Here is a 25,103-nt window from a genome sequence, read left to right as displayed (position 1 = left end):
GACAGCTGAACATTATGAGAGTGAAAATAAAAAGAGTGTATTAGATGAAATATATAAAAAAAAGAACAAAAAAAAAAGAACAGGAAAACCTAGTATCTCAGCCTCCTCGTCGGGGACTACTGGTTTTTCCCTATCTCCACACTGAGGTGTCGAGATCGTGGAATAAACCGGTTTCTATTTTATGTGTTTAATACCCAAACGTCTAACTAGAGTAATGTTATGGGTATTAAGTATCATGCTATGACAGTGCCTAGGATTATAGAGACGCTTACGAGCTTTCTCTCTCCCGAGTCGGCGTCATCATTTTTAACCCCGACGTTACCCACCAGCCATCTTTAATAATAAATAAATTTTATTAGGCAGTACTGGTGGGTAAAGTATTTAAGGACATAGATGAATGTGAGGATGTCAGCATTGACTCTATTCGAGAATATATATATATATATATATATATATATATATATATATATATATATATATGTTTATATGTATACGTTTTTCTAATACAAAAATAAAGAAAAAGAAAGATAAAAATGTCTGTTCTTCTGGACGCTCTGCTTTCAAGAAAACTAAACCTTTCAGCGGCGTTCCAGAGGTTTCTTCCTCACCAATCTATGTTCCTGAAACTGGCATAGAGTGCAAAGAAGAAGACCTGATGCCGAGGCTATCAGGCTTCTAAGGGTGGTCCCCTCCGGGGTAGGGACGGTTTTGAGAAATCGTTTCTCCTCGGCACCCTCTGGGGTGCGACTCTCTGAGGAGTGTCGCAGCGCTGCCAGTTCGGTTGTTCCCTGCCGGTTCGCCGTTCAGGGCACCGAGGTGTCAGCGTCCCCATACAATCCTCCGAGAAGGGTCGTAGAGCAGTCAGTTCGGTCTCCCTGCCGGTTCGCCGTTTCAGGGTGCCGAGGTGCCTGCTTTTTCCTAGGATCCTCCGAGGAGGGTCGTAGGAACTAAGCTATTTAGGGGTAGGCAAGATCTGAGGACTGTCGTCATCTCTAATAAAGCTTAGACAAGAAGTCCTGTCGAATGAAAAAAAAAAAAGAGGGACGGTTTTGAGAAATCGTTTCTCCTAACGGTGCCCTCTGGGTTGCGACTCTCTGAGCAGGGTCGCAGCGCTACCAGTTCGGTTGTTCCCTGCCGGTTCGCCGCTTCAGGGCGCCGAGGTGTCAGCGTCCCCGTGCAATCCTCTGAGGAGGGTTGTAGAATGGTCAGTTCGGTTGTTCCCTGCCGGTTCGCCGCTTCAGGGCACCGAAATGATTGTTCAATCAAATCCAGAGCCCAGTCTCGAGAGACTGGTTCCCTTATCGGAATTTCTGGCAGCGTGGAAACTTCTGCCAAATATTTCTCTATGGGTCCTGCACATAATAGAAAAGGGTTACAGAATTCAGCTCGGTTCTCGTCCGCCCAGATTTCAGGGGGTCCTCCCTATGGTAGTGGACTCACAGCAGGCTCTGGTTATGGAGCATGAAGTACTGACACTTCTTCAAAAAGGAGCTATAGAAAGGGTTTCTCCTATCAGCAGAGAGTCGGGGTTTACAGCCGTTACTTCATTGTTCCAAAGAAGGATGGAGGGTTGCGTCCTATTCTAGATCTGCGCCATTTAAACAGCAGAGTTCAGAAACTCAAGTACAGAATGCTTACACTCAAACAGATTGTATCACAGATTCAGTCCAAGGACTGGTTTGTCACAATAGACTTACGCGTACTTCCAAGTATCTATCCATCCTCATCACAGGAAGTTCCTGAGGTTCGCTTTAAAAACGGGGGCGAAGTATACCAGTAACGGGTTCTTCCATTTAGCCTAGGTTTATCACCCCACACCTTTACAAAATGCGAGGATGCAGCTCTGGCTCCTTTGAGACTCCAGGGCATTCGCGTATTATATTATATCGACGATTGGTTGATCCTAGCTCAATTTGAGCATATGGCAGTTCGGCATCGAGATGTCGTTCTGTCTCATTTAAAGATGATGGGGTTGCCACTCAACGCCAAGAAGAGTGTGATCCTCCCAGCTCAGAGAACCACTTTTCTAGGTGTATTATGGGTTTATCTAGGCCAGTCACTCACTGTGAAACAGTTTCAGACTGTGGGTCTCATGGCAGCTGTGTCCAACGTAATTACTTTTGGCCTTCTGTACATGAGACCCCTGCAGTGGTGGCTCAGGACCAAGGGGTTTTCTCCGAGGGGAAATCCGTTTTCGCATGATCAAGGTCACGCGGCTATGCCTACGTGCCTCGGTCATGTGGAAGAACCTTGGTTCCTTGACCAGGCCCAGTGTTGGGGGTTTCTTGTCGACGCATAATGCTATCGACGGATGCTTCCCTCACAAGTCGGGAGTGATCATGAGTGGTCGCTCGATGGAGGGTCCGGACAACACACTGACGATCTCGTATATCAGAGCAGATATCCTGTTGAGGCAGGGGCTGAGGCCCGGGAAATGGAGACTTCACCCCGAGGTGGTGGAGCTCCTATAAGAAATCTTTGGTCAAGCTCAGGTCGATCTTTTCACATCATACGATACAACCCATTGTCCGCTATGGTTTTCCCTCACATATCCAGCTCCTCTCGGACTGGACGCTATGGTGCAGGTGTGGCCGAGGCTGCACCTGTACACATTCCCCCCGATATCAATGCTCCCGGGAGTTCTGCTGGGGTGCGACTCTCTGAGCAGGGTCGCAGCGCTGCCAGTTCGGTTACTCCCTGCCGGTTCGCCGCTTCAGGGCGCCGAGGTGTCAGCGTCCCCGTGCAATCCTCTGAGGAGGGTTGTAGGCCGGTCAGTTCGGTTGTTCCCTGCCGGTTCGCAGCTTCAGGGCACCGAAATGATTGTTCAATCAAATCCAGAGGCCAGTCTCGAGAGACTGGTTCCCTTATCGGAATTTCTGGCAGCGTGGAAACTTCTGCCAAATATTTCTCTATGGGTCCTGCACATAATAGAAAAGGGTTAAACAGAGTTGTGGAAACGGTGGGCTTGGCCTCTGAGGGGGCCCAGCTCATAGAATCCGGTCTCTCGACTGAGGTCGTTGAGACCGTCCTTCAATCCAGAGCTCCTTCCACGAGAAAACTATGTACATTGAAATGGAAACTGTTCTCTACATGGCGTGGAGAACGTTTTTTAATCTTGTTAACTGCCCGGTTGGTACAGTTCTCGATTTCCTACAAGACCGTTTCTCTGCTGGATTATCTCCCTCCACCTTAAAGGTGTACGTAGCGGCTATATCTGCTTATCACCCCTCTCGGGGCTTCTTCTCTTGGGAGAGATCCTCTTATTATTTGTTTTCTCCGTGGTACATTGAGGCTCAGGCCTGCACTGCAATCTAGAGCACCGGCTTGGGATTTGGCCATTGTACTTGAGGGTCTGGCCTTGGCTCCCTTCGAGCCCATCTAGGAGGTTTCAGAAAAATTCCTCACTCTAAAGACTATATTTCTCCTTGCTATTTCATCTATCAAGAGAATTGGTGATTTACATGCTCTGTCGGTTGCTCCTTCATGTCTGGAATTTGCACCTGGTATGGTGAAAGCATTTCTCTACCCTAGACCGGGTTATATTCCTAAGGTTCCACTAAATGTTGGGGGTCCAATAGTGAGGCAGGCCTTTTATCCTCCACCCTTTAATACCCCAGATCAGGAACAGCTTAACCTGTTATGTCCAGTCCGGGCTTTAGATGCCTACGTTCACAGAGCTGCTCTGTGGCGTAAATCTGAGCAATTATTTGTTTGTTTTGGGTCACTCAAGAGAGGATGCCCTGCATCTAAACAGGTGATGAGTAAATGGATAGTCGAGGCTATTTCATTGGCTTATGAAGCGGCCGGACAGCCTTCACCTATGGCTGTGCGGACCCATTCTACTCAGAGTATGGCGGCCTCTATGGCCTTTATTTCGGGAGTTTCCCTTCTTGACGTGTGTAATGCGGCAGGATGGTCCTCTCCGCATACATTTGTCAGGTTTTATGACCTTGACATCTCCACTCCTGGGGCGAGGTTGCTTGCTTCTTAGTGTGCGCAGGACTTCACACAGAACGGGCATTTGTCACTATGGCGTAGTGGGTATGGGGTTCCCATCGCGTCTCAAACGCAGCTCGACTTCCCTTGAAAGGGAACGTCTCAGGTTACGTATGTAACCCTGGTTCCCTGATAGGGAACGAGACGCTGCGTTTGCCTGCCATACTTCCCGCATGCCCTGATCGACTTGCTTCAGGTTTTTCAGAAGCTGTCGCGGTCTGATTTCAGGGCTGCTTTATAGTTTCCTGGTCTATGACGTCACCTATGTCGTAGTGGGCTTCCATTGGACTGATTTTACACGTGCTTCACGACGTAATCACGCAGAGCGTTCCCATCGCGTCTCAAACGCAGCGTCTCGTTCCCTATCAGGGAACCAGGGTTACATACGTAACCTGAGACGTTTTCTCTGTTTCTTATTAAGAGGGCCTCGTCGGATAATAAGACAGCATGTACACAGAGGATTATAAGTACTGATAAGATATCAGTGTTGATCTGTGTTTACTTGTAAGTGGGCCTGGACAGATACAAGTATAGCATGCGTACAGATCAAGTTTAGCTTCCGGTTACCGTCTTGTTAAAGATTTAACAAGAGACTGCTCGGGGAAGCTAATAGCCTGCGGTTACCGTTTTGTCAAACATAGGTTTGACAAAAGTCTGCTCGGGTAGGCTAAGTTTTATATAGTTATTTTTCACTGTGTTGGGGAAGTGTATCAGTGATGTATTGTTATAAAGACAGTGAGTAACACTGTAAGTAGAGTATAGCTTGTGTGTGTGTCTCTCTGAGATCCTGTGTGTCTGCTTGACTGTGCCTGTGGTTAAAAATAGGGGACAAGGAATGTGTGAATGAGCTTGAGGGACAAGTACTTTATAAATGATGGGTAGTAAAAATAAAGGAAATAGTAAAAGAAAACAATTGTTTCAAGATATTAATCGTACAGATTATTGTAGTATAAATAAGTTAAAGTATAAAATATATATTAATAAATGGACTGATATATATTAATGGATAAATAAATAAGAATGCACATGCTTAATATATTATATCTTATATCTGAAGACGTCTAAAATTTGAATCTCATTATCCCTGAAGACAAAGTGAGAAAAATGATTCCATTGTAGATAATTAAGTTTGTGCTAAGGAAAAAAATTACTTGTGCAGTGTGCTAAAAGTGAACAAGATTGAGTGACAAAGTTTCAACAGTTATAAATAATTTACAGCAATCTTAGGATTGTAGTAATGTGAATTGTTGGAAATGGCTGAGCAAAATTGTATTCACCATGTGAGTTATTTTGAGCACAGCATCTAAATATAGGAAAAAGATTGATGTCTGATTTTATGATAGGGAAAATTATTTAATTGTATTATACTCAGAAAATCAAATGTTAGATTATTGCTGATATTGCAAAGAAGAGATAGCTTGCTTTTTCCTGCAACAAAGAACTTGCTTTACTAAAAACAGAATGGGAGAACTGCTGTTGTCAACCATTGATTATTATATAGTATAAAAGAACTAGGAAAAAGATGGTTAAAAAGTTGAATTTAGACAAAAAAGCTAATAGCTCAGGAACAAATATTTATAAAGATTAATTTTATCTATGCAGCTCTCTGAGTGTTCAAGTTTCAGATGGCTTCAGTGTCGAATGGAAGAGGTGAAAGGTCAAAGACGACTGCAGAGAGAAGAAGAAGAGTGGGTGAGGGGCTTTCAGCTCCCCTTCTGAAGATGACCAGTCTCTGGAAAACGTCTCGGGTTATGACTATAACCCTTGTTCCCTGAGAAGGGAACGAGACACTGCGTCGAGAATCGACACTTTGGGGACGCTCCCTTAGCGTGCGCCTCTGAAGCAAGAATGAAACCAATCCAATCCTGATTGGTGTTGCGTCGTGATGTAACATGTGACGGCATAACCGGATGCATAAAAGTGACGCTGACACACACACACATCAGCTCCGCGATGAAGCAAGACGCTCTAAGGCCTCGAGGGGCATGGCAGGACGACGCAGTGTCTCGTTCCCTTCTCAGGGAACAAGGGTTATAGTCATAACCTGAGACGTTCCCTTTCGAGGGAACTCAACACTGCGTCGAGAATCGACACTTTGGGGAACGAATGCCCACTAAGCCACGCACCGAAAACAGGCCTGCCCCGGAGTGAAACTGATTCAGGCACTCAGCTAGGACAAGAGCAAGTGTGCGCCAAGCGTACTAGGGAGGTGCAGACTATAGAACCTAACAAAAGTGTGTGGGGTAGCCCAACCGGCTGCCTCACAGATCTCCTTGATGGGAACTCCCGAAAGGAGGGCCCTAGAGGACGCCATGCCTCTAGTAGAATGAGCCCTAACGGCCAAAGGTGAAGGGAAATTCCGCACCTTGTAGGCCTACTTATGGTTTGTATAGCCGGGAGCCCCTAATAGGTGATCCAAAACACACAGGTCCGACCTCCTCCAAGAAGAGGACCTCTCAAGGTAATACTCGGAACTCTGACTGGCAGAGCAAGGAACCTCTCCTTTTCTGCCGACACATGAGGTGGAGGATGAAATACTTGCAGGACCATGGACCTAGCCATGATAAATTGCACTTAAGGCACATAGCTGGGTCTCGGATGCAGGATGGCCTTAACTCCGCCGGGGGCACACCCCAAGCAAACTGGCGATAATGCCAGGGCTTGGAGATCTCCCAGTCTCTTTAAAGAAATAGCTAAGAGAAAGGCTATCTTGAACGTGAGGTCCTAGGCGAAGCCGACTGGAGGTATTCGAAGGGAGCCAGGGATAGCCCTTCGAGAACCACCGCCAGGTCCCAGGAAGGAACCCTGGACCTGACTGTCGGTCTCATACTCCAATACCATGGAGAAATAGCATGACCAGTTGGTGCCTCCCTAAAGGCCCAACATTTAGTGGTGCATGGAACGCCGCAATGGCAGCCACGTACACCCTACATGTGGAAGGGGAGAGATTCGCAGAGAAACAATCTTGAAGAAACTCCAGAACTGAAGCCATTGGGCAGTTAACTGGGTCTAACTCAAGTTCTCTACACCAAGTAGAAAAATATTTCACTTGAGGCCATATAATCTCCTAGTAGACGGAGCCCTAGAGATAAGTATGGTTTCGACCCCCCCAGATGATAGACCAGCATCTAGGTACTGAGCCCCCTCAGAGGCCAGACCAACAATTTCCACAGCTCTGGATGAGAATGGAATATAGTGCCCTCCGCCTGAGACAACAGACCCCTCCTCAGAGGAATCTGCCATGGCGGAGCTATCAGGGGTGAAATTAAGTCTGAAAACTATACTCGGGCTGGCCAAAACAGGGCTATCAGAAGAAGATTGATGCCCTCCTGACGGACCCTCTCCAGGACCCCCGGGAGCAGAGCGATCGGGGGGAAAAGCGTACAGGCGAAGCCTCGGCCAGGCCTGTACCATAGCATCCAACCCCAGCGGGGCTGGATGAGTGAGGGAGAACCAAAGTGGACAGTGGGATGGACGTCCCTCGAGACGCAAACAGATCCACTTCCACTGGTCCAAACCTCTGCCATATGACCTCCACCATTCCCCGGGCCTCAGCCCCTGCCTCGACAGGATGTCCGCTCCCTGATTCAGATCCCCCGGGACATCTATTGCTCTTATAGATAATATTTTCCCTTGGGGCCATAAAATGATCTGATGCGCCAATCTGGATAGAGGGCGCGATCTGAGTGTTCTTTGTCGGTTTAGATAAGCTACCACTGAGACGTGGTAACCTTTGATGTCTGTGAGGAAGCTCCTCAGAGCCCTGAACACAGCCAACATCTCTAGGCAATTTATATGCCAAGAATGATGATGGTCCTGCCACAGAACCCTGGCAAAGCGGCCGTCCGAGACCGCGCCCCAGCCAGCGAGGGAAGCGTCTGTCGAAACAGTTTCCCGGCGACATGACGCCCCTACCACTAGCCCTTGGGACAAGAACCAAGGTTTCTTCCATATTAATAGGGAACGAAGGCATCTGCGCGTAACCTTTATTATATGGAACGGATTCCCCTTGGGGAAAAAAAACCCTTGGCTTTGAGCCACCACTGAAGGGGCCTCATGTGAAACAGGCCCAAAGGAATTATGTTGGATGCCGTTGTTATGAGGCCCAGCAGTCTTTGAAATTGCTTTACAGTGATGGCCTGGCCTAGCTTTATCCCGGACACCATGGCCAGGATGGATTCGATACGAGCGGGAGACATACGTGCCCGCATCGTAACCGAATTCTATACCACGCCCAGAAGAGTAGTCTTCTGAGCTGGGTCCAACACATTTTTCTTAGTGTTGAGCCTCAACCCCCGGTTCTGAATGTGGCCAAGGACGACATCTCGATGCCGAACTGCCATTTCTCGAGACTGAGCCAATATGAGCCAATCGCCGATGTAATTCAGTATATGGATGCCCTGAAGCCTCAGTGGAGCCAGAGCCGCATCCATACACTTTGTGAACGTGCGGGGAGAGAGTGCTAGGCCGAACGGAAGAACCCGATATTGGTATGCTTCGCCCCCGAAAGCAACATCAGGAACCTCCTGACATGGAAGGATGGAGACATGAAATAAGAGTCTTTTAGAACCATCGTGACAAACCAGTCCTCGGATCTGATAAGGCTCACGATAATGGGAATAGTAAGCATTTTGAACCTGAATCTCCTCAAAGAACAATTCAAAAGCCCTAGATCTAAAATTGGCCTCAGTCCGCCATCCTTCTTTGGAACTATAAAGTACCGGGTGTAAAACCTGGACTCCCTGTCTGGTAGGGGAACACATTCTATGGCCCCTAAATTCCAGTAGAGTCTGTACCTCTTGTTCCATAACCCGAGCCTGTTCTGGAATCACTGCAGTCGGTACCACCCCAGCAAACTAGGGAGGTCGGGCACCGAACTGCAATCTGAACCCATAGAGATATATTCGGAAGGCGTTGCCATTCTTCTACAAAATCTACTAAGGGAACCAGCCCCTCGAGACTGGCCTCGGGTGTTTTCCGAGCACTATTCTTGACTTCCTAAGGCGGAGGACCGGCAGGATAAAAGTCGATACAGATTTTGTGACCATAGTCGGTGCCCTGTTGCAAGCTTTTGGGGCGAACGCCACGGAGTGCGTTCGCTGGAAATCGATGTGGCCCGATGCGTCAAAGACGGCGTGACAACATCTTCTACCCTGAGGGCACCTGCTGCTAGAACAACCTCGATTGTTCCACAGCTGGGGGGGGGGGGGGGGCCTACAATTAGGACCTCTTCGCCTGAAGGACGGCCCTCTGGTCACCCTTCTGGCTGGAGGACTTCGGTTGAGAGTGCTTCCTCTGTTTGCCAAACTCCCGCAGGAGGGCCTCTAGAGGCAACGCTCTCTTTTTTTTTTGCTTCCTGAAACCTGTCAACGACTGTAGTGACAGCGTTGGAAAACAGGCCAGAAGGAGATAGCGGAGCGGCCAACAGGAAATATTTGCCTCACTTAGATCTTTAAGAAGATCGGCCTGGTACGCCTGCAAAATCGTCCTAGAGTGCAGGCACGCACCAGCCTGACCTTTTCTTTTCTAAATATTTTACCAAAGGAACCAGGCTCTCGAGCCTGGCTTCGGGTATTAATCGGGATTCGTTCTCGACCCCCTGAAGCGGGTTTCCGGAAGGGCTGGACCGAAAAAGATTCTCGATTGGCGAACGCGAATGCTGCCTGGCCGCAAAAATGTGGGGCGGACAGTGCAGCCTGCGTTCGCTGGAAACCGATGTGTCCTGAAACATTTTTAACGGCGGAAGAGCAACATCGATTTCCTGCACCATATAAGCCCAGCCAACCAGTGCAGAGGTGTCCCTGCACGGTTTGTTGGGCAGCGCCGGGGCTTAAATCGAAGATGCCGGATCAGGAGAAAGATAGCACGCTAGAGCTTCCTCCATCTGCGGCAACTTGCCATAACCCGACTCTCTCGCACCCACCACATTCGAATAAACATATAATGAATGTGGTGAGATACCTAAAGAATGAGGTTTTTCCCAGGATCTACACATATATATTTATATTTTTATAAAGATCTGGGAAAAACAGTAAGCCCCGGCTCTGTTGTTGTGAACGGTGCTGCAAGAATCTCTCGTCTAGTTCATTTTGACGGGGATCATCCTGCTTATTTTGTGGCCAGCTCATATATTTTATATATATAAATATATTTATTTATATATTTATTTAGTCTGGCCACCGCACGCATCACAACCTCCACGAGCTCTACATAAGCAGAAACATAATCCGGCGAGTGTGACTCATGTTGCTCGTTCCCGATGCTGAGCACATCTACTTCCTTATAAACAGATAGCTCGAGCACTGGGCACTCGTCACGGGCAGAGGAAGCCGCATCGCGGGCTTCTGCGTCGTGAACGAGTGTCATAGAATCTGCGGATGATGAGAGAAAAGGTGCCTCAGCAGTCTCGTTCTCATCCGCGAGATCCTTCTGCGATCTCCACGATCTAAGCCGTGGCGCCGCTTCTTCCTCAATGGACGCGGGACCCGAACCACGGGGATCGTGAGCCTTTGCACAGACAAACAACACCAAATAAGACAGACAGTTTCACAGAGAGCGCTTGCTGAAGAGCTAAAGCTGATGTGTGTGTGTGTCAGCGTCACTTTTATGCATCCGGTTATGCCATCACATGTTACATCACGACGCAACACCAATCAGGAATGGATTGGTTTCATTCTTGCTTCAGAGGTGCACGCTAAGGGAGCGTCCCCAAAGTGTCGATTCTCGACGCAGTGTTGAGTTCCCTCGAAAGGGAACTCAGCATGGAGAAAGACTGATTTAATGCTGGAAAAGGTGAAACTTTCACTATTTCACTGGAGACTTAATTATTTAACTTAGTTAATTATTAGATTAACTTTATTCATTCTGATTATTCACTGGTCTCATAAGCAATTCTTTATATTCTCTGCTAAACTAACCCTCTCTGCTTTTTCAGTATAGGTTCAAGTCCAGCCCTATAAAAAATAAAGAATACACTGAAAGAGACAAGTGGGTGCTCGACTCACTAAATAGTTAAAACTGAGGCTGGATTTGTTATAGTGAGGGCTATTACATTAAACAACTATAGGGCTAAAAGCATGAGAAAAATTATTCTGTAGCAAAGAAAAAGATAGACACAAAATGTCAAAGATTATTATTAGTGTTTGCTAAACAATGATACTGGTCACTCCATTTTGTTTTGGTAAGTTTTTAGAGATATAGATTGGAGAAAAAATTACTCCACAAGTCCAAAATTATGAAATCGCAAAAAATGCTGTCAAAACTGGGATAATGAGATGGAAATGTTGTTGGCCATGGATCCAAGATTATGCAGAGATCTCCAATTTTTTTTCATAAAGCAGCTCATGAGCAAAACCAAAAAGAATAGGAAAAATTAGACAAACAAATGACAAAATGTATTTGAAAAATTACAATGGCAGGCCTATTATTCTAAAATACCTAGTCTATTAGAATTTGTAAAAAGAAAAAAGGATTATAACAACGGTGTTAAACTAAACCTTATGATCATTGACACTTCTCAGTAGTGTTTGACATAGTTGTGTTGACCTGATCAGACCTTGTGGCTAAAATTATAGGATGCCACATTTAGAGCACAACCTGCAAGAATGTATGCTGGCCAGTGTGTGTGAGAGAGACACTGAGTGTGAATGAGTGAGAGATGGTGTTTGAAGAAACATCTAAGGCAAATCAATTATTTTGCCAATACAGCTGTATTTAAAATTTAACATGTGGGCCCACGGGGCAAATTCTGCCCTATAAAATAATGACCATGGATGGATTTGGTTAAATTTCCTGGTCAGGAACTGAAGTAACAATATGAAAAAACAAAGAATGAAAAGACAAAAATAAAAAAATAAAAAACAGTGCCACATTTGCGCAGCGCATAACATATCTGACTTTCTTTGCAACATAACATGTCTGCCTTTCTTTTCAGCATATCATGATGGAGCTGATCTTTGTCAAAAGTATGAAATATTGTCTTGTAACTTTTGTCAAAGTGGGATGAGAATCTTGAATAGATTCAGTAGCAACTTAATAATAACCCCCACCAAAACAAAAAGCGATTCAAGAGAAAAATATATTAAAGCAACATAGAAAACAATGATAATGAAAAATAGAAAAGAAACTAAAATAATGTTAACAATTAATGTAAGAAATTAATATAGTACAGTTGGAATTAAGACAATTCATGAAGGAAAAATTAGACCTAAAAATAACTTTTAAAATAAATCTTATACTCAGATGAAATTTGTCAATACAAGGGTATACTTAATTAATTTAAGGCTACAGTTGAAATTAAAGCAAGTATTAACAAATATTAAATTTTAATTTTAATTGATAAGAATACAATGATTCAATATGCAATTGATTAGTTAAAATTATATCAAGTGGTGCTTGATAGAAAGTACTTATAGAAAGTTTATAGACTTACAAGAACTTATTGAAATCTAATAACTAACAGGCCCTTGTGAACAATCTAAATGGCACCAGAGGGGGTCAAAAATATATATTTGGCATTCACATGAAGGACAGATGAATACTTTTGAATATTCTCAGTCCAGATGCGCAATGGTTTTAAACCAGTGCGCAAAGGCATACGCAACCAGGACGTTCCCTTTCAGTCGATAACGTCAGACGTAGTCGACGGTCGACTGAATTGGAATAACCTTTGAAAACGACACTAACGCTGCCACCTTCCAGTGCCTAAACCAAAGCCTCCTGATGCCCCCACAAATCTAAGGCGGGGAAGGACAGGGCTTAGGCCAGGGAAGTCACTGCTGTTCCTACAGGACCACTGGGAAAGCGTTCCCCGTACATTGGAAGGAAGGGACGCTGCGGAAGCCACATCCACCCCAGAGGGAGGTAACGTGGAGAATACACATATGAACTGGGCGGAAACCGGGCAGTCTAACATATGGAATGTCACTGGGGTGGCTCCAGCCTAAGACGGGGGGAGACACACCGGACAGTGACGGCAGAGAGACTCTGCCGAGGGAAGACACGGGCTCGCCGCAGGGAGCCGTATCGTGGAAGAATACACAAATGGGGTCGCCGTAGGGACCGCAACATATGGACCCAGCCTAACACAGGTTCCACACTGCTTACTAGTGGTAGGCCTAACACCAGACTTTCCGCACGTCCAACGTCGGAGGGGTGTGGAGGAACTCAACAGGGTTCAATTTTAAGGGAACTCAACTGGAGTAGAAAGGCGCATGTATCCAGTCCATAGGAGGGGAATGGCGCAGCCAGCCGACACTTGAACCAGGCTCACGGTGAAACTGGCTTTATGAGAAGGGAGCCCACGGGAAGCAGCGGTTCAACTAGGTGTCATCCAGACCCCAACTCTAGAATCTGTTTAGCAAAGCATATCGTCAACGCCCAGGCGGAGCACTTTACACTCATCATAGAGGAGCTCAACACCTAAGTGGACATGTTGCATCTCGGATTTTTACCAAAATGAAGGCAAGCACTAAGTGCAACTTTGCATGGAAACAGCCTTCCCTCTCTGCTGAGTTCCAACAGATATTTGTAGAGCTGGTCTGAGGTCTATGGCTTGCATTCTGTACACGTCCAAGCGAACGGACAGAGAAGCCAGGGCTGGATCTGCCTCCTCCAGGGCAGCGCTTGCAGGCTCACCACCTGCTCCTATTACGGGAGAGGTAGGAACCTTGGGCACAATCCGAGCCGGGGTTTCAGCTTGTGAGAGTTAGCCGGCCCACACTCCAGGCACAATACGTTGACCGAAAGCGAGCAAGTCCCTACCCTCTAGTAGAGACCACGCGAGCAGGAGAACAGATATAACAGAATTTTTAACTCACTGCCTGCAGTGGCTCAGGGGCGGTCTCTGCAGTGCAGTCGCACCAGGGACAAGGCCCAAGAGGATAAAGAGGGACGCAAGGATTTACAAGACCTTGCTCCTCAGGAACCTGACGATCAGAACGTGCTTCTGCACACTTCTGCAACACGATGAGCGTCATTTAAACACCGAGGCAACATCATTTTGAGGGTGAAGGAAAACAGCCTACTCCAAACCATTTTGCAGGAAAGAGAGCACTGAAGTGATCGAAAGCTTTCAGGATCTCCTCTGGAGAGAAGACGCACTCAACGACTAGGTTCCACTTCTAAATGCGTAAGCACGCTACCCCTTTCTAGGGGGTGCTCGCAGAAGTGATGGTAACTATCACAGGCCTGTGATAGCCACCTGAATCTCCGCGTTCAGATGTAAGACCGCCCGGAATCCCCGGGGGAAGAACGCGGGTGCCATCGTGCCCCGTCCCTGATGAGTTTTCAGGGGAAGTCAGGAAGGCTGTCGATGGGAACCAGGTCTAGTTGGGCCAATAAGGGGCAACAATGAAGACCTGTTCCTCCTGACTGGCACGTAGGTGCAAGCGACGGGCGCAAAAAGACAGGAGCATTGCTCAACACAACATGTGAAGATCACTGGGCTTCAGGAGCATTTTCTGCTCAGCACTTGAGTGTGATAAGTTCACTGAGCTTCAAGAGCATTCCTGCTCAACACCTGAGTGTGATAAACTCACTGAGCTTCAGGAGCATTTCTGCTCAGCACTGCGTGTGATGAATTCACTGAGCTACAGGAGCATGTCTGCTCAACACCTGGGTGTGACGAACTCACTGAGCTACAGGAGCATTGCTGCTCAACACCTGAGTACGATGAACTTCACTGAGTTTCAGGAGCATTCCTGCTCAACATGAAGTGTGATGATTTCACTGACTTGAGCAGGCGCAAGGCGACTTTCAGTGGGACGCTTTTAGAAGGCTCACTGGGGTTAAACGCATTTCTGCGGGCCCCTGGGGCAGCTGAGAGCCAGTGTTTGTCCAAGGGTAGTCCGCTCGGTTTACACAAACACTGGCGTGAAGATGAAACCGGGGGGGCAACTGAGCGGCCACGGAATGGTCATGACCCAGCTGGACCCAGGGGATGGAGTCTCCACTTGCCCTGGCTATAACTGTCATGAGGCTCGATGGCGGCATGATTGACTAAAGCGGGAAGAGTGGAACAAAGCGTCCTCAGAAGCTTCTGACTCCAAGGAGGAGGTGACGGGTGAGTTGTGACATGCAAGGGAAGCTTGCGCAACGGTCGCAATGTCTAACAACTTGAGGCACGAATGCCCGTGTAGTCGAGGGTCACCCAGGCCCCCGTTAAAACACGCCCTTTGTACATGGCCCCTCTGTTGAAGAGGGTTTGGCAGCAGACCGGGATGAACTATAGTCACACAGGGTGAGCTGCTCTGCCACGGTCACCTCGGGACTCCGTCATGAAGCTAGCACTTAAGCGGTCACATATTGAGGAAGCCAATGGCTGCAACTACCATATACCCCAGGAGCCTCTGAAAGTTCTTTCAGTGGGACCCTTTCTCACTTCAAACACCAGCTGAACACATTCTCATTAGAGAGACGTGTTAGACCGAGTCCATCTCCAAAACTGAAAAGAGATACTAAGCCCGTGGGTGAGATTACTCTCTTCCAGTTGACCTGAAGACCCAACTGGCTCTGGAGCACTCGAAGGGAAGGCAAGGCAAGGCAAGGCAAGTTTATTTATATAGCACATTTCATACACAATGGTAATTCAAAGTGCTTTACATAAAAGAAATTAAAATAATCAAAAGAAATCAGAATAATTAAAACAGTTTATTATAAAAGATAAAATACAGAAATAACCAAATGAAATCAGAATAATTAAAACATAAAATAAAATACATTGCAAACAGTCGGACGAACAGTTGCACAGTGCTCATTCAGTAAATGCACAGCTAAACAGATGTGTTTTGAGTCTGGATTTGAATGTGACTACTGTAGGAGCACATCTGATCTCTTCTGGAAGCTGGTTCCAGCTGCGGCTGGCATAGTAGCTAAAAGCAGACTCGCCATGCTTAGAGTGAACCCTTGGTATTTCTAGCCGATGTGATCCTAATGATCTGAGTGATCTGTTGGGTTTATATTCACTGAGCATATCTGCAATGTATTTAGGTCCTAGGCCATTGAATGATTTATATACCAGTAATAATACTTTAAAATCAATCCTAAATGTAACTGGCAGCCAGTGTAAAGACCTGAGGACTGGTGTGATGTGTTCATATTTTCTGGTTCTGCTCAGAATCCTAGCAGCAGCGTTCTGTATGAGCTGCAACTGTCTTATGGTCTTTTTGGGAAGGCCAGTGAGAAGTCCATTACAATAATCCACCCTACTGGTGATGAAAGCATGCACAAGTTTTTCTAAGTCTTGACTGGAAACAAAGCATCTAACTCTTGCAATATTTTTCAGGTGATAGTATGCTGATTTAGTTATTGCTTTGACATGACTACTGAAACTAAGGTCTAAGGACACTGTACTGATACTCCACCCTTACACGCAACCCACAGGATGGCCTGCGGTGCGGAAGGTAGAGATCTGTTTTTAAGCACATGTCTTTCAGGTCGGAGCTGCAGACAAATCTTGGGCCAAGAAGGTCACGACCCACCACCTAGTAGCACGAAGAACGAGTTTACAACTGGCCTTCGTACCGGCTGGAGGAGCGGCTATATCAAATCCTTCGCCAGCAGGATAAGATAAGGAGGCACAAGTCAGGAGCACTGCTCAACACTTGGTGTGATGAATATCACTGAATTTTCAGGAGCGCGTCTGCTCAACACCTAATGTGATGACTATCACTGACTTGAGCGGGGTAGCCGAGCCTGAGGTGGGGCAGCAAAGTAGAGAGAGTGGTGTTAGTGTGCTGTGCAACACTTACCTGTCTCCACAAGCGGCAGGGGGCGCGTGAGAAGGCGGATGACCGGGTCCTCGAACGCACCAAGCTGCCTGCTGGCGACCAAGGGGGAGCTGAGGGGTGTAAGGCTATACAGGGTCACACCCGCCAGACTGGCCCTCTTGGGACCCAGGAACAGATGAAATTGCTCTCTCTTTGAAGTGTGGGTACCGCTTGCTCCGCTTTTTTCTTTTTTTTTTTTTTTTTAGGGAGCCAGCGGCGGAACAGACACACACACAAACAAAGGCTCCAGCCGGCCCTCACCCGGGGGGAGGGAGTGATCGTGCCACTCCAAGAGCATCTCATCCATTCCCGGGCGGCTTGCTCCGGAATGCTTTCGCTGTCGCTTGCCACCTGGCTTGGCAGCGCCTGGAGCGGGCTGGGCGTCTCTACTGCGGCCGGCTCCATGCTGAGGCCTGGGTGGAGGCTGCTGCGGAGGGCCAGCAGGAGCGGCGGCCGGGGAACGCCCATGGCGACGAGCAGGCGGAGGAGCTGCCACCGGCGGTGGGTGGAGGCAGCAGCTGGCCACCGGGGCAGGATGTGCCGGATGACCTCCGTCTCCGCTTGAGCGGCAGAGAACTGTTGGATGCAGTTCTCCACCGCGTCGCCGACCAGCCCAACCTGGGAAATTGGAGAGACCAGGAACCGAACCTTGTCCGCATCCGCCATACCAACCAGGCTGAGCCAACGAAGGCGCTACTGGACCACCAAGGTGGACATCGCCAGACCGATCACGCACGCTACGACACTCATGCCCCGGAGGGTGAGGTCGGATGCAGTGCGGTGCTCACCTATGAGCGTAGGTCTGGATTACCCTCGTGCATGCCATGGGTGCCCTAGCCTGCAGCAATGCCATGGCACGCAAGAGGAAGCGGCTTGCCCATAGGCTTTGTAAGCTCTGCCCGTCGGAACGGACGAAAACTCACAGGCCTTAGGGGGGAGACGAGGATCCCCCCAAAAAGCAGCGGCCGCCGGACACAGGTGCACCTGTGTCGACAGACCGCTCCAATGGAGGGACACCTCGCAACCCTTCACCGTTCCTCCATCAAGGGTAATGAGGGGGAAAAGCTATTCAGGCAGTTTCTGGCAGAGAAAGATGCTGTTCACCACCTAATAAGCTCTCCATGCATTTCGGGAAAGAAAGGCACTGGGGCGGCGAGCTGAGAACCAGCGCGGCCCGCCCCAAGATACCAAACTCCAGATTCCAACCGAGACTGAACGGGACACGGTGGAGGTTCCACTCGAGCCCGGCAGCCTCGGCGGCCCGTTTCAGCATAGCTGATAATTCTGGATCCGGCTCGGGCAACATTGAACTCCCGGAGGGAGACAATGCAGCCGAGTCATCATCTCTAGAAGTCAGCTCACCCTCCGATGCTGCAATCGGCGTCCTGTCCTCCAGGTGAGCCCCGAGTGAAACCGCTGGCCCACCCATTACAGATGGACCAGCAGACAACACAGGAGGCTCCAGTGGTTGCAGTGGAAGGGAGGAGTGAGGAGCCCACAGGGAATGGTTACCGGGCGGAACATCCAACACTATCCTCCGGTCACCCATCCCACACAGCACCCGAGGGTGGGGCATGGTAATGGGGACTCGCTCTCTGCGAACGAAGGCGAGTCTCCCCCTCAACACTGCGACAGTCATGTTCCCACAGTGAAAACATGAGCTGTCCACAAAAGCTGTCTCAGCGTGCTGTAAGCCCAAACACGTGACACAACAGTTGTGACCATCAGAGAGAGACAGGGAATGATCGCACCCAGAAACGCACGGGCGGAATGACATCTTGAAAAAGACGCAAACACACCCGTGTTGCTCTTTCAGAAAATAGGACCGTCACCAGTGCCGGAGCACACAGGGGAATGACCTCGGTAACACTGAACAGAGAACTGAAACAGTGAAGCACTCACTTTTCCGCCCTTTAACCAGCCATCAACACACACAAACATTTAGTAATTTGTTGCTGTTAAAACATCAGTTGAGAGCTCAAAGCTCGCGATCACCACTGCACTCGCGCTGTAGCACACCCGCGCCGCGGGGGTGGAGTGTGTGATGCGAATCACGCACGCCAATTACATTGGCTCGTTCAATAGTACTCGAAGAGGATAGGCTCTCTAGCGAGATCCCAATTCAGTCGACCGTCGACTACGTCTGACGTTATCGACTGAAAGGGAACTATTAAAACACTTGGTAATGGATTATGTGGACATGATATAGATGGGTAAAAGCAATGAAATCAACAGAGGAGGGCAGGAACAGAAATTCAATTTCTAACAGAGAAGTAATCCTTAGATTGAAAAACTATCAGAAATAAGGTCATATTATATGTCAACTAAACAGAAGTATTGAAGATTAAACACAAGTTGCATACGAACACAAGGAAGTTTTAATAATGATTAAGTTATAATGCTAATGGTTTAAATGGTTGATAGACAAACTTTTAAATTGTTAGATATAAAGAAAAAGAAATGTACATATAAGGAATATGTAAGAGTGCAAAAAGTTGTTCTCTAGAGTTATTTTTCTAATTGTCTAATGAGTTTATTGAATGACTTTTATGAGATAAATGCAACATTGCTCTGAAGCTTTCTTAGTTAGAGTGATTACATGAGACATAATTAGTTTATTCATGATAGATTATTTAGAAATTAGTAGAAACGAAGAAAATGTATTCAGTTTAGTCTTGAACTGAGGAGCTACAATGAGAATAGGAAGCAATACGCGAGATTAAAAAGGTCAAAATGGAATTTATTGTTTAAATTTGGTAATAAAATAGACAGTAAGTGAAATGTATTGCAATTTATTAGATAGGTGTAAAGTGTTCTGTTCACTAAAATTGACTGACTAAAAGATGGATTCTTCGAATTTAAGAAATGATATTCTCTCATAAGAAGTGATAAAAACGAGAGAGTTATGTTTACCCAGCCATATTTTGAATTAATAGTCATATGGATCAAGTAGAACAAAAATGCTTAATAAATCAATTAGACTACTATAATAAGCAGAAGATTTATTATAATGCTTTGTCTGCATTAGGAGAAAAACAATTATGTGAAAAAAGTAAACTGACTTATGTTTGGTGATCGGTGTTGCACTTTTACTAAATAATATTGCGCAGGGTGGAAAATTTAGCAATTACGATTGAGTCAAGAAAAACTTAAGAGCAGAAGTTAAGGAAAACTTAATAAAAGTTTGGAAAATTAAGGTTTGCTCAATAAGGGATATTGAAAGTGGGTTATTATTCTGTTGTGTTCTTTGTATATTAAGATCACTAGTTGGAAAACCACGTTAAACGAACGGAAATGCGGAAAAAAGATAATGAAAACTAATTTGAGAGGGCAACCAAATTGATATTAACAAACCCTGGATGTTGATTAAATGAGGAATTGAGAACGAAGAAGATGATTGATGAGCCAGACCCAAGAGGATATCTACACCGCAAGAAAACTTTCAATAGTATAAGAGACTTTTATGTTTGATATACTCTACATAACTGTGTCAATAACAGGCAATGCTGAACCAAAAGTGTATACACACACTTATAACACTGTCTTATTCTTTAATTTTAATTTTAATTAAGGAGTAGAGAATGTTTTACTCTCTCGATTAAAAGAAAGAACGAAAAAACAACTGAAAGCAAGAAAAATGTATGGAGAGAGATGTTTGGTTCTTATGCTCCTCCGGAGTGTGGTGGCATAATCTAGTTATTGGAAAAGAGAATGAGCGACTCAATTGAGGTAGCATAACTGAGGGAGATGGATTTTGAAACTACACTCTGGAAAAGGCTAGTGAAAGTGAGGCTTAGATAAGCCTCAGAGGAGGGAATGTTGAAGATTTTATTATTTAGAAAACAAGTAATTTAGCTATATATTTGGACACAATTATTTCTTCTGTCTGTGACTTTGGATTTCCTCTGTGTATGTGAAAGACCTTGAATGGAATATTGTTTGCTGCAGAAAATTCTATTCTGAGAAGTCACATGGTAAAAGACCTTTACCCAAAACTATCTATAGGGTGTGTTACCTTCTTTGGAAGAAGATGTATGTATATAACTCTGAACCAAAAAATACTTGGGAGCGCGCTGGAAGGCCAGAGGGGCAGTGGGCCGGAGGGCCAGAGCGTTAGAGCGCCGTTCTATGGAACGGAACGGCGTTCGAAAATAAAGTCTAATTATTTCTGGCATCAAAGATCTCTGCGAAGTTATTTTTCAGAAAGATTGAAAACCACTTCAGTAGCTAGTTTGAACAACAGAACTTAAAGATCTCCCTCGTTTTTTGTTTTTTTTTGCTGCAGATTGAAATGGTTAAAATTCTGTTTTCGCGCAGGCGCAGTGAGGAAAAGAACAATGAGTTTAGGGCAATCGGTTCGTAGCTCTGCTTCAACTGTGCGATATAGTCACAAGGAGCGACCAAAATTTCTGACATGCCAGAAATTAATCCGATAACCTCCGATCGGGAGAGGTTAATCGCCTCTCGTTTCTCCCTGTACACTGCACGGAAAAGCTGAAAATCGACCCGACCCAACAAAAAATCCAACATGTTGGATATCCCCGATTTGAGATCGGAGCGGTCCCGACGTCCTTCCGAGCAGACGAGAGCACTCTACACACCACACACGGCAGGAATATCTGATCAGATTATTTAACCATAATCGGAGCATATTTAGATTGTCGGAAGGGGTAAATCGGAGCTAAAATCGGCCTAATTATCCTGCCGTGTGAACCAGGCTTTAATCTGTCATAATCCTGGTCTCTTTCTCTTTTCTCTTTCTCCCCCTTTCAATCACACACTTACCCCGGATTTCCACCAACTGCATAACGGCTGCGGATCAGCTCCGCTGCGTGTCGGATCCGTGCTCCGCCGTCCTTCAATACCTACCAGATCCGGATTTGTTGCGGAACGGCTGCGGCCATGACTGACAGCTGAAGTCACGAAGACACACGATATCGCGCAATATAACAGGATGTAATTTCTATAAACAGAACCAAAAAAAAAAAACAGCAAAAGTTTGTTTCCATCCAGAGGAGAACAGGGGAAACAACTCTGTGCTGATCTCCCTTTTTTGTGGAGATTATTGTGATTCTAGTACAATATTTATAATTATATAATCAACTTATAAAATACTAAATTTTTATTTTGGGTTCCTTTTTGAATGTATTGGGAAAGTAGTATGCTGTGTAAATAAAGTTAACTATTGTTCTTGTTGCAAAAGGAAAAAGTATATTTTTATTTTGAAAATTACCGGATGTTTTATTGTGTTTCTGTGCTCGACTTCCTGCGGCACTCTCTGGCATACGGCAAAAATAAAAACTCTGCTCATCTGCTCTGGAGGGCTGCGGTCGCCGAAGCTGGGACGGTGTCGGAACGCAGCCGTTCCGCAGTCAGTGAAAATACACACATTGACTTTAATGGAAACCTATTGACTCCACCGCCGTTCCGGAGCGGATCCGCAGCCGTTCTGCAGTTGGTGGAAATTGGGGGTCACACACTCACCGCTCTTTACGCATACGCCCATTCCACCCGCTCTTTCATCACTCTCAGTTGTTCCTACTCTATCGCTGCTATCGCGCTAATCATTCCTACACCTGCTCCCCCTTTCCTCCTAATTGTGTTTGCTTCTTCTAGTCCTCCTTTTCCCCTGTCTTGTCACCAGATTATTCAATTTACCTACTTTAAGAATCACAGCGCTCTCACCTCTCGTTACTGTCCTGTCCAGTTATCAAAGTGTTCCTGCTAGACGATAATCAGCTGTAGGTATTTCTCTGTGAATGCTGTTGCTCACACTCTAAACTCTACCCAGCTCAAACTATTGCAGAGATCCAGACCAGTGCCAGTATCCAGCCATTCCCTATCCTCTGGTCTGCCGAGATATCCGAAGCCTGCAGTTCTACTCCCAGGGGCCACTGTCGCTTCCTCCGCAACGCTGTCCTAGAAGGAAGAATTACGTTTCGTTTCTACAAGTCCAGTCTGCTGGCTGGATGTTCTTCATTAATTACTGTCTGAAGTATTCTGTTCTCTTATGATTTTGCCTGTGGACAGCTTCCTAAGTACATTAAAGACTGTTAAATTGCTATAAAGGCATTTGGGTCCTTTCTCTCAAATACCTGACAAAATCGTTTTCCGATAGAACGGGTGAAGGTCTCTGCGCGTTACTGTCTTTCTGTGTGGCGAAGTAATTCAATTAAATGAAATAAATTTTCTCATTTGTATTATCTCGTTATTTCATCTGACTCCATAAATGAAAAGGTTTTAGTAATATCTGTGCATCATTAAATGTGAGCAAATGTTTTACAATTCTTTTTAACTCTTTACTGAAAATAATGTCAGTTAGAATAAAATCAAATGTTTACAATGTATTATGTCAGGTAAATGTATCATGCCAATTTCATAATCAGTTCAAAGATAATAGATACAAAACATCAACTGGAATAAAGAGAGAAGATGTGAACCTTGACATTTATAAAATACATGATGCGAAGTGTTTTGCATGCACTCTGCATCACAAGCTAATTTGATACAAATCGCCCTGCGCCTCTTGTTGCTATTCATTATATACCCAGACCAAGACAGAAACTTCTTTCACATGGAAACACTTGCTAACAATAGGAATTTGCATTCAGAGGTTACACCTTTTGAGAGCAGGAGGCCATTTGCCTGGAAGACACAACCTCCTGTGTTCAAGATATTTCTAAACTCTTAAGAATCTTTTGGTTCTTAAAATTTCTTTACCTTTTGGTTTACTTCTTTGGGAACGAGACATTTCAAATGATACCAAACATGTATAATACTGTATGATAATTGGTCACATTAAACAATTTAGATTCTTGGGTGAATTTTGGTGATCTCATTATGATAGAGAAGGAATGGGGAAAGAGGAAAAGAGATGTAGATTACAATCAATCTGAGGTGATACTTACGTCTCGAATGGTGCACGAGTGAGTTCAAATGTTAATTTCATTTGTTATCTCAGAGAGTTGTGCTCTTCCAGTTTTTCCAGTCTTACAAGAAGTTTTTTTTTTTTGTGTCAGATTCATGGATGAGTGAAAATTCAGTGCAAACAGTGAGTCACAAAGAAGTTCCAAAATTCCACATAAAATCTTAGTGTGGCAATTAATCCAAATAAATTCTTCATATAAATCAAAACTGCCTAATGTTACCCAGGACGAGCTATATAACTGCAAGCATTAGGGGTGTTGATGGACTTTATCTACTCCATCTATGTTTTAATCATCGTTCTAAATCCGATCTGGATGTAGTCTTTGACAAAAACTTGATTTTCTCAACTTTTTGCTTAAAATTTTGCTTTTTTATGCAACTTACCCACATTCAAGTGTTGATAAAAAAAGTATGCGTTTTTGTTTGTTTGTTTCAAAAAAGCAGATGGTCTGTTCTTTCTTTTGACATATGTTCAGATATTCATACAACAACATATTCTGAGGGCCATGAAACTTTTGTTAAAATTATCAAAAATGCTGGGTGTGGCTGGCAACTGTTTATAAAACGGATGGGGAAAGAGTTAAAGGACAACAAATTAATATCCATCACATCTCATTTACATTTTAAATTGTACCTCAAATAGAAATTATAGGTTTAATTATGAATTAATTACTTAAAAACAAATGTACAGAATATTTACACAAAAGCTCTTGCATGGCTGTTAAATTTAATCCAAACATTAATAAAAACATCACCTAGGCCAATATCAAAAATAAAGTCACTGAGTTTCCTTAAAAAGTGCAGCCTAACGGTCATAACTAAACTCAGGAGGAATGTGGCTATACAGGTCCTGGAATGAGGAATCCATGCTTTACTGACGTGCAGACACGTTTTACACAGAAAGAGAATGATGCTTACATTACAAACAATAAAAGTTATAATTGATGTGTCCACCTTATGTTTACTGTAAGAGTGGGCACGGTCATTTGTGTGCGAGGCTTCTGATGTCATCCTGAAAGCATATTGTTTCAATAACACCATTCGATAATTACATCAGGATTTAGTGGAGGGTCTTAACCACACAACCAGTCAATGCTTCTGCTGATATAAGTTTCATACATTTTCAGTAAGCCTACACAAAACGTCTAGGTTAGGGCTGTAACCTCTATTCCATGAGAACTCGCACTGCGTCGATGACGCAATTGGGGAACAACCTCCACGTGAACCGGTCTCTGAAAAACTATCCAATCACAGCAATCGAATTTAACCGGTGACAGCATGACATCACTACTAGTGCGACCTGGAAGTATATAAGGGGCGCCTAGAGAACATGTCATCCACTTTTGTCTGAAGGAACTGTTCAGCAGGCATCCCCGAGGCATGTCTAACGATGCAGTGTCTCGTTCCCTGTTC

This window comes from Siphateles boraxobius, unplaced genomic scaffold (assembly GCF_051911475.1).
Source record: "Siphateles boraxobius isolate OS27281-9 unplaced genomic scaffold, OSU_SipBor_1 25, whole genome shotgun sequence".
In the NCBI taxonomy this organism is placed as follows: domain Eukaryota; kingdom Metazoa; phylum Chordata; class Actinopteri; order Cypriniformes; family Leuciscidae; genus Siphateles; species Siphateles boraxobius.
Note: the sequence above shows the minus strand (reverse complement) of the source record.